Genomic DNA, 13824 nt, shown 5'->3' on the forward strand with positions numbered 1-13824 from the left:
GCGACTACACATGCCGATGTCAGAAGGACTGGTCAACTATATTATATGTTGGCGGCATCCTGACCAGGGGTGGAGCTATAGGGGGTGCAGAGGTAGCAGTCACTACCAGGCGCAGGAGCCTGAGGGGGCCCAAACCCTTGGGCCATATAGGAAGACACCAGTATTGCAGAAAATGCATGCTGGTCAAGTTACACCTCTGGCTGTAAGACAGGGGTTAGGTCAAGTATTTGGCAATGAGGGGAGGTGCCATTTCAATTTTTGCCTCAGGCAGCACAAAAGCTATGTGCTTCCCTGCCCCTGGCCACAAAGCACTAATGGAAGGGGGGCCCAAGCCTTTAGCTAAGCCCCTGCTCCTGACTCAAGATGATGTTAAAAAGAAAGAAGAGTCAAGGCCTCTGTGTAGCCCATCTGACCAGGCAATTATTGAGAATGAACTGTTGTTACCGATAATTGCCTTATCATCAGATTGTCACGACCATGGTCATGGTCGCGACTCCTGGACCCGCATGCAGTTGCCTGCGGTTTGGTCTGTTGTCAACCACATGGTAAGGGCTGCTGGTATGTTGCCTCACATGTGGTTGCCGTTGGCAACATGTTTGTACTTGGCAGTATAGCAGCCTGAGCTGTTGCTAGGCAGCTTGCTGTCAAGTACATGTGGTTACAGCTTGCAACCTGCCTTTGTAGGTGTGCCTTTTGTTTGTATGGTGTGCACTTTCTATGTCTGGTGTGCACTGGGTTTATTATGTTTGTATGCACTGTGACACCTCCCTTCACTTGTGGTTGTCCGCGGCAATGTGTGGTGTTGTGTGCATGTGGTGGCAGTGTCTCGGCCTGCTGGCTGTTCCCCAGGACATGGTTGCCACGCATGCCGTTGCCGGCGGTAACAGGTGAGTGTGTTGTTTATGTGCTTTTCCCTTTAAGTGGCTTCACTACCCTGCCTGGTGTAGGAAGGGTTAACTCCCTTTTTTGTGTGTGTAAGAAGTGGCCAAATGGTGGCATCCATTGCTGGTTCAGATGGGATCGTGCTGTCTTTTCCGTTTGATGTCCAACTGTGGGTCAGTTTCTGCCGTTCGTATAGGCGATGTTCGCAGTAATCCATGATGGATTCACCGGATGTACCCTAGAGCCGCCGTATTTCAGAGTTGATTACAAACTCTTACCTGAGGAACTCAGGGTAATACAGTAAGAAGTGGCCAAAGGTGGCATCCATTGCTGGTTCAGATGGGATCGTGCTGTCCGTTCCGTTTGACGTCCAACTGTGAGTCAGTTTCTGCCGTTCGTATAGGCGATGTTCGCAGTAATCCATGATGGATTCACCGGATGTACCCTAGAGCCGCCGTATTTCAGAGTTGATTACAAACTCTTACCTGAGGAACTCAGGGTAATACAGTAAGAAGTGGCCAAAGGCATTCTTTGTGTGTGAACACTGGGTGTGTCTGTGTGTGGGTGTGGCTACTTGGGCTATTTAGCTTCCGCTAGATGCCTGTATCTGAGGGGTACTTCAGCCATGGTTTGCTGGAGTCATCCTCCTGGTATTATACCATCTTCCAGTGAGGGCCACCCTTGTGGTCAGAAATCCTATGTATGATGTCTAGTTGATCTGTTATCCTTTCCGTGTTTATTACAGCTATGGATGTCCTGGTTACCTGTGTGTTTTGTGGTGTGCTGTCTCCTTGGTGTTTGTGTGGACAGCAATACTGGTGCATGGTTTCCAGTCAGCAAGGCTGTGGCAGGTAGGTTTGGAACTAGTGTTGTTCACCTGCCATATCCATATGTCTGTATGTGTTTCCCCTTCCTTGCAGCTTGGCCAGTGAGACTCCTGTTCCTCCGTGTCCAGGAGGAACAGGTCGTCTTACCCTGCTCCTAGTTCAGGGCCACCCTGAGGGCTAGTAGGGACTCCAAGGTTCTGGAGTATGAGCCATCCTACCATCAGGGTCGGCTCATACAGCTAGGAGTCAGGGTCAGAGTTAGGGACGCTGTAGGATGTGACCTGCTCCCTGATCCTGTGGTCCTGGCCGAGCAGCGACCAACATCTTCTGGCATTGCACGGCTGAGGGTTTCCCCCATCCTCAGCCGTGACACAGATACGGTGAGAACTGCATTGATATGCAGCAATCATCTCCTCTGTATGGGGATAAGTGATTGCTATTGCTTCTAGGCAGAAGACTCCTGTTTACACAGGAAAATCTGCTGCCCAGAAACAAGGATTTAGGTGATGGCATCCGCAGTGCTTTCACCCGATGAACGACCGTTTGCTCATTCATCAGGTAATCTGCAACACCTTTAGACTTGCCAATTATCAGAAACAAGAGTTCATACCAATGTTCATTCCTGATGATCAGATCATGTAAAAGGACTTTCAGGTACGTTCTCAAGGGAGGCAAGGGAGATAACCTACTGCCAGCAGGGGCGTAGCTATAGGGGGTTCAGAGGTAGCAGTCGCTACCGGGACCAGGAGCCTGAGGGGGCCCAAAGACCCTTGTGCTGCATAAGAAGACACTAGCATTATAGAAAGTGCATGCTGGTCAAGTTACACCTCTGGCTGGAGGGAAGGGGTTAGGTCAAGAATTTGGCATGGGGGGGTACCGTTTAAATTTTTTGCCATGGATGGCACAAAGCTTCCCTGCCCCTGGCCACAAAGCACTGAGGGAAGGGGGAGCCCAAGCTGAAGTCTTGCACTAGGGCCCATGAGCCTTTAGCTACGCCTCTGACTGCCAGAGTTGTCTGACGTGGCTCCCAGGCCCATGTTGGCTGAAGGGAAGACTCATTGGTCCATGTAAAAGGCTTATCAATCAACCAATATACAAGCAAGCGCGCATTTGTCAGACTGATCAGATCTGTTATGCTGGGATATGAATTAGCTTTTGATGGCAGCACATCGCCAACAATATGTAAACTGTATGGGGGATGTAGTAACAATCACTCATCACCCATTACGTTTGCATTGGGCTGTGTAAGAACAAGACTAGTAGATCATCAAAACTAGTAGATCATCCATCGCCACTTGTTCAGGGCTGAAATTGCCCCGTGTAAAAGGACCTTTATATCTCTGCCCCGGTTTTGCACTCATAGCATTCCTTGTATCTGCCATTTTGCAAATCATTTTTATCTTGGTTATTATGCTTACGTCATTTGGAAGGTTGTGAGGTACAATTCCAGACACACAGGGCCAGATTTATCATTACTCTGACAGCTCACTCCACTTTAACATATGGCTAAAGTCAGTTTTAGCCAAGTCAGATTTTTGATCGGCCCTTTAAGACTGTAATAAATGTGGTTTGACGGTAGTAGTTTATCCGTCAGTAAGCAGCTTTACAAAAGTCGCACATCTTTACGAAAAAGTCGCACGTTTTTATGAAAAAGTCGCATGTTCTATTAAAAAGTCTCATAAGATAAGCATGGTCCTCACTGGAGTGAAATTGCGACTTTTTAAATAGTCCCAATAGTAAATCTGTCTAGAGATTCATTTATATAAGAAAACACGCCCACTTTCAGAAAACTGGCGAGCATAGTGCAGAGCAGAAAAAAGTCGCAAATTTGTGCGCAGTTTTAGCGTTTGGGACTTTTTCACTCCATTATTCTGACCTGAGCTAATGATAAATCTGGCCCACAGCCTTTGGACAAAAGTGATGATGGTTCTGGTTCTAATCTCCTACATCCCCCACTGTGCAAGTTGTTCCCCAGTATATCAATACCTGTATGTAGAGGCTGATTTTAGAGATATGGCTCAGAAATGTTTGACGTTGGCATGCTAACCTAAAACACGCTATTAATACTAGCCCAGCATTTTACAGTGGCTTTTTTTAACTGATCAAACAGAACCACGGTTATTTCAGCTCCGTTAAAGGATGTCATTTTACTGTGAGATTCCACATTGATTCTCTGCTTGGCGGAATGAGGGAAATAGTTCTGTAGCTTCTTGTAGTTTCCTCTGGCTTTATCAGTAAACTCACAGCAGTGGCATTAAATATGAAGGACAAATAATAAGCACACAGTGGCTTTTATTCGGCGCTGATCCTAGGACTTCACATATGTAAAATGTGACTTGCAGCACTCTCTTTGAAGCCTAACCACAGCCAGGGTGCTGTAATTGCAGCCTTTGATTGTGCCGACTTTACTTGTGGATTGGGCCGTGCAGCGGCATGCCTGGCTTGGCAAGACTTCAGCAAAAAGCCCCCCAGTGAAGTCTCAGATGTGGGCAGTCCTTAGTCTGTGAGCTGCATGCCTGTGGTTTCTTGAAAAGAATCCTGATTTGACCTGTTTTTCTGTCTACATAGTAATGCTAGTTTCTTTCAAAGGTGCTTCTCGGAGGACTTGTACTCCCTGCCGCCTGCACTTACTGGTTGCTGATGCAGATGGCGTTCTTATACCGAACTTAGGCTACTTTCACGCTAGCGTTTAAGTTTTCCGGTATTGAGATCTGTCATAGGGGCTCAATACCGGGGAAAAAAACGCTTCCGTTTTGTTCCCATTCATTGTCAATGGGGATAAAACTGAACAGAACAGAATGGAATGCTCCAAAATGCATTCCGTTCTGTTTAGTTGCGTTCCCATACCAGAGAGCAAACTGCAACATGTTGTAGTTTGCTTTCCGTCCTGGGATGCGGAGCAAGAAGGATCCGGCGTGACCCCCAATGCAAGTCAATGGGGACGGATCTATTTTCTCTGACACAATAGAAAATGGATCCGTCCTCCATTGACATTCAATGGAGTTCATTTCGGATCCTTCTTGGCTATGTTAAAGATAATACAACCGGATCTGTTCATAACGGATGCAGATGGTTGTATGATCAGTAACGGAAGCGTTTTTGCTGAACCCTGCCGGATCTAGCAAAAACGCTAGTGGGAAAGTAGCCTAATTCAGTCCCAGTGCTTATGGGGGAGGGGGATGCAGAGATTCAGTCTTATAAATACATATTCTTAACTTCTCGGCAGAGTTCATCCATATATATCATTCAAATAAACAGATTTCCATCATGAAGAAGATAAAAATCTTGCATGTTCTTTATTGAATATTCCAAACGTACACACGGTGCAGTGAAAGAGGTCCCTCTATGTCCCTGGTCAGACCGACATGTTTCGAGCCAGCCGGCTCTTACTCATGATCACTCCATATATACTCCTATATCGTGAAGTTACACAGAGCATCAGCCAATCTCCTGTTCTGTGAGAATGTTTCTGTTCTAAAAAAATTTATTTATGTGAGACGACAAAAAAATTTAAAAAAATAAAAAGTAAAGGAAAAGTTGGGGAATTAAGATAACCAAATACACTAGTGCCCTGTACTGGCATCTGTGTGCATCCCTCAATTTTCTCACTCCATTCATTAGAACTGGCTATTCTTGTCCGCAAACCAGACAAGAATAGGGCCTGTTCGGTATTTTTCAGAAAGGGCACACGGATGCGGACAGCACACAGATGACATCCATTTGCTTTTCACATTTTTTGCGGACGTGTAGTTATAAATAGGTCCGTGTAAAAAAAATGTGGGTCGGATGCACCCTCAAAATACATATACTTGTAGCTCAACTCAAGAGAAACCTCAAAACCGCAATCTCAAAATGACAGCAAAGACATAAAATATAACATAAATTAAAGAATCTCCCTGTTCATATACTGATACTATGCAGATTTACAAACCACATATGGGAATGGAATATAATTGACGGCCATGTTTAACTATTGATTATTCATGTTATGTTTCATATGCACTATATGGACAAAAGTATTGGGTAACGCATCTTAAAGAGGACCCCCAAACTGTTCCCACAAAGTTGGAAAAATACAATTGTCCAAAATGTCTTGGCATCCTGAAGCACCTTCGAAGGAAACAAGGGGCCTAGGCTCTTAAGAACAAGCCATTATATCTGTAAATGCAGACTGCATGGCTAGGGGCTGGATTTTACACACCTGTGGCAATGGGACTAAATGAAACACCTGAATTTAATGATTAAAGAGGACCTTTCATGTTTTTTTTTTAGTTTAGATAAATACCTTTACTTGGGGGGTACCCCCCGCTGATGCTACCACCCTGCCAGTTTTTTTCAAATATCGCTCCTGTGCCCCCCGCTGTGACCCTCCACAGTTTTCCCACTCAATATGTTAATACTGAGCATTGGTACAGGGAGGAGGACATGCCAGGATTTCTCAATGGGCGCCTCCTTCTCCCTGGCTGTGCCGCAATTCAATCACAGCGGATAGCGTCACAGCCAGGGAGAAAAGGTATTTATCTAAACTAAAAAAAAAAACACATGAAAGGTCCTCTTTAATCATTAAATTCAGGTGTTTCATTAAGTTCCATTGCCACAGGTGTGTAAAATCCAGCCCCTAGCCATGCGGTCTGCATTTACAGATATAATGGCTTGTTCTTAAGAGCCTAGGCCTCTTGTTTCCTTCGAAGGTGCTTCAGGATGCCAAGACATTTTGGACAATTGTATTTTTCCAACTTTGTGGGAACAGTTTGGGGGTAAGACCTTTTTCTATTCCAGCATGACTATGCCCCAGTGCAAAAAGCAATGTCCATAAAGGTATGGTTGGGTGAGTTTGGTGTGGAAGAACATGCCTAACTGCACAAAGCCCTGACCTTGACCCCATCGAATACTGATGAACTAGAATGGAGATTGTGAGCCAGGCCCTCTTGTCCAACATTAGTGACTTCACAAATGGTCTTCTGGATGAATGGGCACAAATTCACACAAATACCCTCCAAAATCTTATAGAAAGCCTTCCCAGAAGAGTAGAAGCAGTCTTTTAACTGCATAGGGGTGACCAACTCCATATTAATGCCTATGCATTTAGAATGGGATGTCAAAAAGGTTTGGAAGATGTAATGTGTAGGTGCCCCAATTCTTTTCTCCAAAAGCTCTTGTAGATGTAATGTTTAGGTGTCCCAATACTTTTCTCCATATAGTGTGTTTTGCCAACATCTTTAGATTCTTGTTTAGAGGGTTTATTTAAATTTTATTTTTAATGCCTTTATTATTGTAGTGCATTTTAAGTTTAGAGCTGCTGCTTGTCCTTTATTAAGCCACTTACAATATTGAGAGCATGCTGTACATTAAGTGAGGGCTAGTCTGAAATCTGAGCTTTGGAAAAAAAACAGCAACTAAATTATTCCGCCCCCATTTCCATCATTCTTATAGTGACATTGTAACATAACATCACACAACCACATTTTAGTCTGTGTAGGACCCAACTGCTATTTTTTCCTTAGTGATGTAACATCCTGCAGTAGCTAGCCATTCAACTATGGAGAGACCATCACTGTAAGAGATAAGGACCATTGAAGATTAAGGCGGATATTACACACATTGTTTATTTCTGGATTCATGGGTTATGAAATATGACCAGAGCCATAAACTGAATGAAATTACTATATTAATTTTATTCAGCTAATTATGCCTTTATAGTTGTGATGGTCTTAAGTTGGCCATACATAGAAGAAGAATATAGGCAGGACTGGCTGAACATCTAATGTGTATGGGAGTGTTGAAGCTTTCACCTAACTTCTAGGATCATGCACACTGGAATTCAATATGCTAGATCCTTTATTGTAAATTTGGCAGCAGCTTATTCCTCTTTCCCCATTAAGAACACATGCATGCTTGGCCGACCATGCATGTGTATGAGATGCTCATAGTACACCAATAGCTCTGGGATAATAGCCGTTGGCCAAACGTGCATTTAGTTCCGAGAATAGTCATGGACAACCCCCTTTAAGGTTCCCACCCACATCAGTTCCATGTCAGGCAAACCTAATGACTTCATTGGAACCGGATGGCCATCAAATGTGTAGAGGTTTCCTGACTCCCTCCCATGGCGAATGTTTGGGAAAAGACAAGTTGTGCATGTTGGATTTCAGCATGTCAGATACTTTGTTTTCAGGGAAATAAACTGCCATCAGAGGTATCTGGCGATGGCTTATTTCCCTCACTTGATTGAGATCACATACACACTCAAGGTGGATTTAGACAAACCAATAATCGTCCAGATTATCCGGAACGACCGCTCCAGCAAACGCTCGTTCTCAATAATCGGGAGATCTTGTCGTTCGTGCAGACACCGCCAATCATTGTTTCTGGGCAGCAGATTGTGTGGTCTAAACAGTGATCTGCTGCCCAGAAACAATGATTCTTAATGGGGACGAGGGATCGCTACAGTGATCCCCCGTCCTCATACTATGAAAGAGATCTCCTTCACTGAGCGAGCAGCCAACTGTCGGAAAGGAACGCTTCTTTCCTCCATCGGCCTGTCTAAACCTGCCTTCAATCAAGCTGAGCATGCATGGGGAAGGGGAGGGGAGAATAACTGTTCACCAAATGATCATTTGGCAAAGCTATCTAATCTGTGTGGGTACCTTTAGAGGAGCAAACAGAGACTTGTAGATTCCGTAAACAGTAATTTTTCCTTTTTTTTCCCAATCTTTAAATTCAACAAGGGACATAAACGTATAAGCTAATCTTACATTTATTCACGTCCGGGCCACTTGTGTGACTGGTAATGATGCCGATCACCTACTCTGAATTGTACATTCTTTACACTTTAATTCCCAAATCCAAAGCAATGCTATCACTAGGTCTTTTAATTCCATCAGATTTCACGGCCCCTCTCTCATTGCAGAGGTCTGGGGCAGATCTGCCATAGTTATTATAACCTCCTGACTTCAAAGGCAGCATAGGGAAGAAATGGTCTAAACACAGCAGAGCTGTATTTCTCTCGGAGTAGCAGACATTCCTGGCTCCTAATCTGCTGCAGCTCTGAATCACAGCTCTTGTATCAGGCTGCTGTGAACCTACGGCCCTGGCGCCTCCGGGACATTCCTCAACAGGAAGCCCAATGTTTTAATGTTGGGCTGAGAGGAAAACCTTCCCAGGAAGAGCAACCTGGACCAAACCCTTTGAACGTCTCGGATGAAAAGGCTAAAAGTAAATAAAAACTGTGGGGTGCACTTGGGTTTCTGCACCGTCCTCTTGGATAGACTTAACTTTCCTTAAGGAAGAAAAGTCTAGACTGATTTCAACTGCAGGAAAAGTTGGCTTTGCCACCATTCTGTTAAGACGGAAATAATGATAGAGAGAGAAAGATAGATAGATAGATAGATAGATAGATATGAGATATTAGATAGATATGAGATATTAGATAGATAGTTATGAGATATTAGATAGATATTAGATAAATATGAGATATTAGATAGATATGAGATATTAGATAGAAAGAAAGATAGATATGAGATAGATAGATATGAGATATTAGATAGATAGATATGAGATAGATATGAGATATTAGAAAGATAGATATGAGATATTATATAGATAGATAGATATGAGATATTAGATAGATATGAGATAGATAGATATTAGATAGATATGAGATAGATAGATATTAGATAGATATGAGATAGATAGATAGATATCAGATAGATAGATAGGTTTGGGGTGCACAACCTGGCCCTCGATACCATTCTGTGCAGCCCCCGGGCCATCTGGTAACAGACATGTATGTCTATGTCTTGTAGCTGCTCACATGTATTTTCCAGGTATTTCTCCCCTTAGACAGGAGTCCTGGAACTGTAACTAGACGTTAATGGTATATACTGTGCGTTCAATATGCCATAAATACAGTATTTCAGTTGTTAATACCCCTTTAAATTTTATTTTCAGCCCTCGTCATTGGTAGTCCCCAACCAGAAAACGCTGTGCACCCCAGGATTAGATATTCAGATCTAGATAGATAGAAAACACCCTATACTTTACCATGTTTTTCTGTATATATACATACAGTGAATGTCATTGTTTTCTGCCGTAGATTCGGACTGGTGGAGTTGCGTGTTTCGTGTGCTCATTGCCTGTTGATGGGGGATATCTGGAGGATGTTTTGCATTTTTGTGCTGTTTTTCTGAAAACATCCTCTCCTTCACATTGAATCTCTAATCTTTTAACTACTAAGGCTACTTTCACACTGGCGTTTTGGCTTTCTGTTTGTGAGATCCGTTCAGGGCTCTCCCAAGCGGTCCAAAATGGATCAGTTTTGCCCTAATGCATTCTGACTGGAAAAGGATCCGCTCAGAATGCATCAGTTTGCCTCCGTTCAGTCTCCATTCCGCTTTGGAGGCGGATACCAAAGCGCTGCTTGCAGCGTTCTGCTGTCTGCCTGACGAAGCGGAGCCAAGCGGATCCGTTCTGACACACAATGTAAGTCAATAGGGACGGATCCGTTTTCTATGACACAATCTGGCACAAAAGAAAACTGATCCGTCCTCCATTGACTTTCAATGGTGTTCAAGACGGATCCCTCTTGGCTATGTTACAGATAATACAGACGGATCCGTTCTAAACGGATGCAGACGGTTGTATTATCTGAACGGATAAGTCTGTGCAGATCCATGACGGATCCACACCATACGCGAGTGTGAAAGTAGCCTAAGGGATCTTTCACACTTACGTTGTTGTGTTCCGGCATAGAGTTCCGTCGTCGGGGCTCTATGCCGGAAGAATCCTGATCAGGATTATCCCCAATGCATTCTGAATGGAGAGAAATCCGTTCAGGATGCATCAGGATGCCTTCAGTTCCGGAACGTTTTTGGGCCGGAGAAAATACCGCAGCATGCTGCGCTTTTTGCTCCGGCCAAAAATCCTGAACACTTGCCGCAAGGCCGGATCCGGAATTAATGCCCATTGAAAGGCATTAATCCGGATCCGGCCTTAAGCTAAACGTCGTTTCGGCGCATTACCGGATCCGACGTTTAGCTTTTTCTGAATGGTTACCATGGCTGCCAGGACGCTAAGGTCCTGTTTGCCATGGTAAAGTGTAGTGGGGAGCGGGGGAGCGGGGGAGCAGTATACTTACCGTCCGTGCGGCTCCCGGGGCGCTTCAGAGTGACGTCAGGGCGCCCCACGCGCATGGATGACGTCATCCATGCGCATGGGGCACTCTGACGTCATTCTGGAGCCGCACGGACGGTAAGTATACTGCTCCCCCGCTCCCCACTACTACTACGGCAACCAGGACTTTAATAGCGTCCTGGGTGCCATAGTAACACTGAACGCATTTTGAAGACGGATCCGTCTTCAAATGCTTTCAGTTCACTTGCGTTGTTACGGATCCGGCGGGCACCTCCGGCAAATGGAGTGCACGACGGATCCGGACAACGCAAGTGTGAAAGAGGCCTTAGATAGATGCATCTAGAGGACTTGATCTATGCTAGATGTAGTTAGATTGATTCATAGATCTAGACATACGTACAGATAGCTCTAATTAGATAGACTGACCGTTAAATCAATCAATAGATAGACCTACATTGACATCGATAGATTGATCTACATAGATATTAGATACACATTTCACATTATTTTTTTTATTTATTTACTCCCTTATATAGCACTGCGCTTTACAGACATGACCATCACTCGCTGTCCCCTGTATGGCTCACAATAGATAGATCTAGATAGATAGTTCTGAGGGGGTTTACTCCATGCAGTAAGAGCTCCCTCATGTGTCCGCTCACCATTATGTACTATTCTCATCCTACATTTTCCCATGACTAAATCTCCAATGTCAGTTTAACTTCCAGTATTTTACATTCCCATGTTAGAGGCACAGACAGTGCACTGGATTTAGCCTGTGGTTAACCACATCAACTCATGGTTCTGTTTTTGTACCACTGAATTGTGTGATGGAGCAGATGAAAGTGCCGTTCACCGGTGTGTTCGGGGTCCTGGTGTGTCATGGCCACACTGGATCAGACACATGCATATCATTGATTGATGACATTTATAGGCACTTACCTGTGTTTTCCATATATTGCAGGGGGAAAAAAGAATTCTTTCTCAGCGTGTAAAGCAAAGGCAGCAACAGCAGGAGGACTCCTGGAGATGGAAGCTTGTTAGACTCCCCAACTTCTCCATTGACAGCAACACAATCCCGAGGAGTCTACTAATGACATTGATGTGCCACTGCTAGAGACACTGTACCGTATAGACAATCACTGCCTGTAGTTTGGCACCACTGGTACCCGGGGGGCCTTCATGTTCCACAGATAGAACCCCAAGGATGAAAGGCATTGCAAGAACCATCAGGATACATTATTATCCATCACATTCACTGCAGACGTGAAGTTCCTGAAGTGACCCAGCCACAGACCAAACAGAGCGCTGATGTTGGACACAAACCATGGACAAGACAAACCTCTTTTATTTAAGAATGGAGCAAAAGGATCAATTTTGATTTCTTTTTTTTTTTTATCATTGTATTGTTTATCTCCATAAAACTTGAATGCTTTTATATATCAGATTTAGGATTGATGTATATTTTATTAGTCAGGGTATAAACTAAGCCCCCACCACCCCCGTCCTGCTAAAACAATCACACAAAAAAAGATTTTTTTTGTGGTTTTTTTTTCTGCACGAAAATATCTTATTTTTTTTCTCTTTACTTGGGGTGAATAGGCCCTGGCAGCCTTGGATGCTTCCATTGTGAGAAGGGTTATACGGAAATATAATGTATTGAAAATATATAGAGAAGAGTTGTTTTTGCGAGACAATATATGACATTGATGTCAAAGTTGTATATTGTGTAAGACAAGCAAGTGTTCTTAAATTTCATTTTTTTTAATAGGTGGAAATTAGGGGGGGCCTTTATATGGTGATTTGTGGAAAATGAATGCGTAACCTAGGAAGAAGTTTAGTAGCCCCCATTTATAATTTAGTGCAGTATACAATATCCAAGACCTTATACCTAAGTGTTCTTAAAGAGGACCCGTCGCCTAGAATGACTTGTCTTTTTTAGTAACTACTTGCATTCCCCATGTAATAACAATTCGGAAGCATCTTATATTATAAGTACCGTATATACTGTGCCATTTCTCTATTATTCCTACTAGATTTTATAATTAAATTGCCTACCTGGTATTACCAGTCAGACAATGGCAGATTGTGTAGGGACCCCCCCCCCAACTGGTAACACCCAGTTGGCAATTATTAATTAACTTCTAGTAGGAAGAATAGAGGAATGACACAGCATGGTAGAATAAGAATAGATGCTCCAGAATTGTCACTTCATGAACAGTACGTACACCCATTTACTAAACCAGACATGCCAGGAGTGGTGACAGGTCCGCTTTAAGGACAGTTATAGAAGAATAAAGCTCTGTTAGCACAAGGTTCATAGCCCCAATAATAACATAGCCGTGATAGCTTGGGCAGATAGGTTTTCAAAGAAATGGCAATGAATCCTGATAGACCTCATTGACTTATAACGTGTTATTAGCGCCATCGGAACCGCTGATGCACCAGATCCTTAGCCACTGACATTGTGTAGCCAACGTTTGGCTAAGGGACAATGAATATAACATTGGGCTCAGATGACATACCAAAGGTTGCCCGGTCCTCCTAGAAGCTCATGGCCGGCACTCAATAATGTTACTGTACATTGTCATTTGTGATGCACAGAAGGTACATATCAGGTCAGTGATCATCAATAGAATCATCTAACTGCGGGCCAAGTTCTTCGATGCCCCCCCCCCTCCATCATTGCTTCTTTTACAATCCCTTATTTTTCACAAATACCCTTGACCTCTGTCGTCTATCCCTTTGTATTATGTCCAACACATATTTAATATATAAGTCATAATGTAGGAAGACGTGCAGAGTCTTATATTTGGCCCGTTTGGAGAACCATCCCATAAGGGGTGATGCAGTTTTGTGTATTACTCCTCAAGAGCCCAGCACTTGGATTCCTGGTTACAATGTACATTGTTTTGTATTGTATTTGTATTATTTTCTTCTGCTAACCTATAGTGGGATTTAATGCCAGTTGTAAAAAACAAAA

At 43.6% G+C, this 13824-nt stretch overlaps 1 protein-coding gene across 1 annotated transcript in view; it reads left to right on the forward strand.

Annotated features, from left to right (window-relative positions):
- LEF1 (lymphoid enhancer binding factor 1) overlaps positions 1-12710 on the forward strand; it is a 126107-nt gene extending 113397 nt beyond the window's left edge. The window contains 1 exon segment of the mRNA XM_040418383.1: positions 11806-12710. The gene's annotated coding sequence lies outside the window, so the exon portion shown is untranslated.
- The last annotated feature ends 1114 nt before the right edge of the window (positions 12711-13824 follow it).

Source organism: Bufo bufo, chromosome 2, assembly GCF_905171765.1.
Source record: "Bufo bufo chromosome 2, aBufBuf1.1, whole genome shotgun sequence".
Lineage (NCBI taxonomy): Eukaryota > Metazoa > Chordata > Amphibia > Anura > Bufonidae > Bufo > Bufo bufo.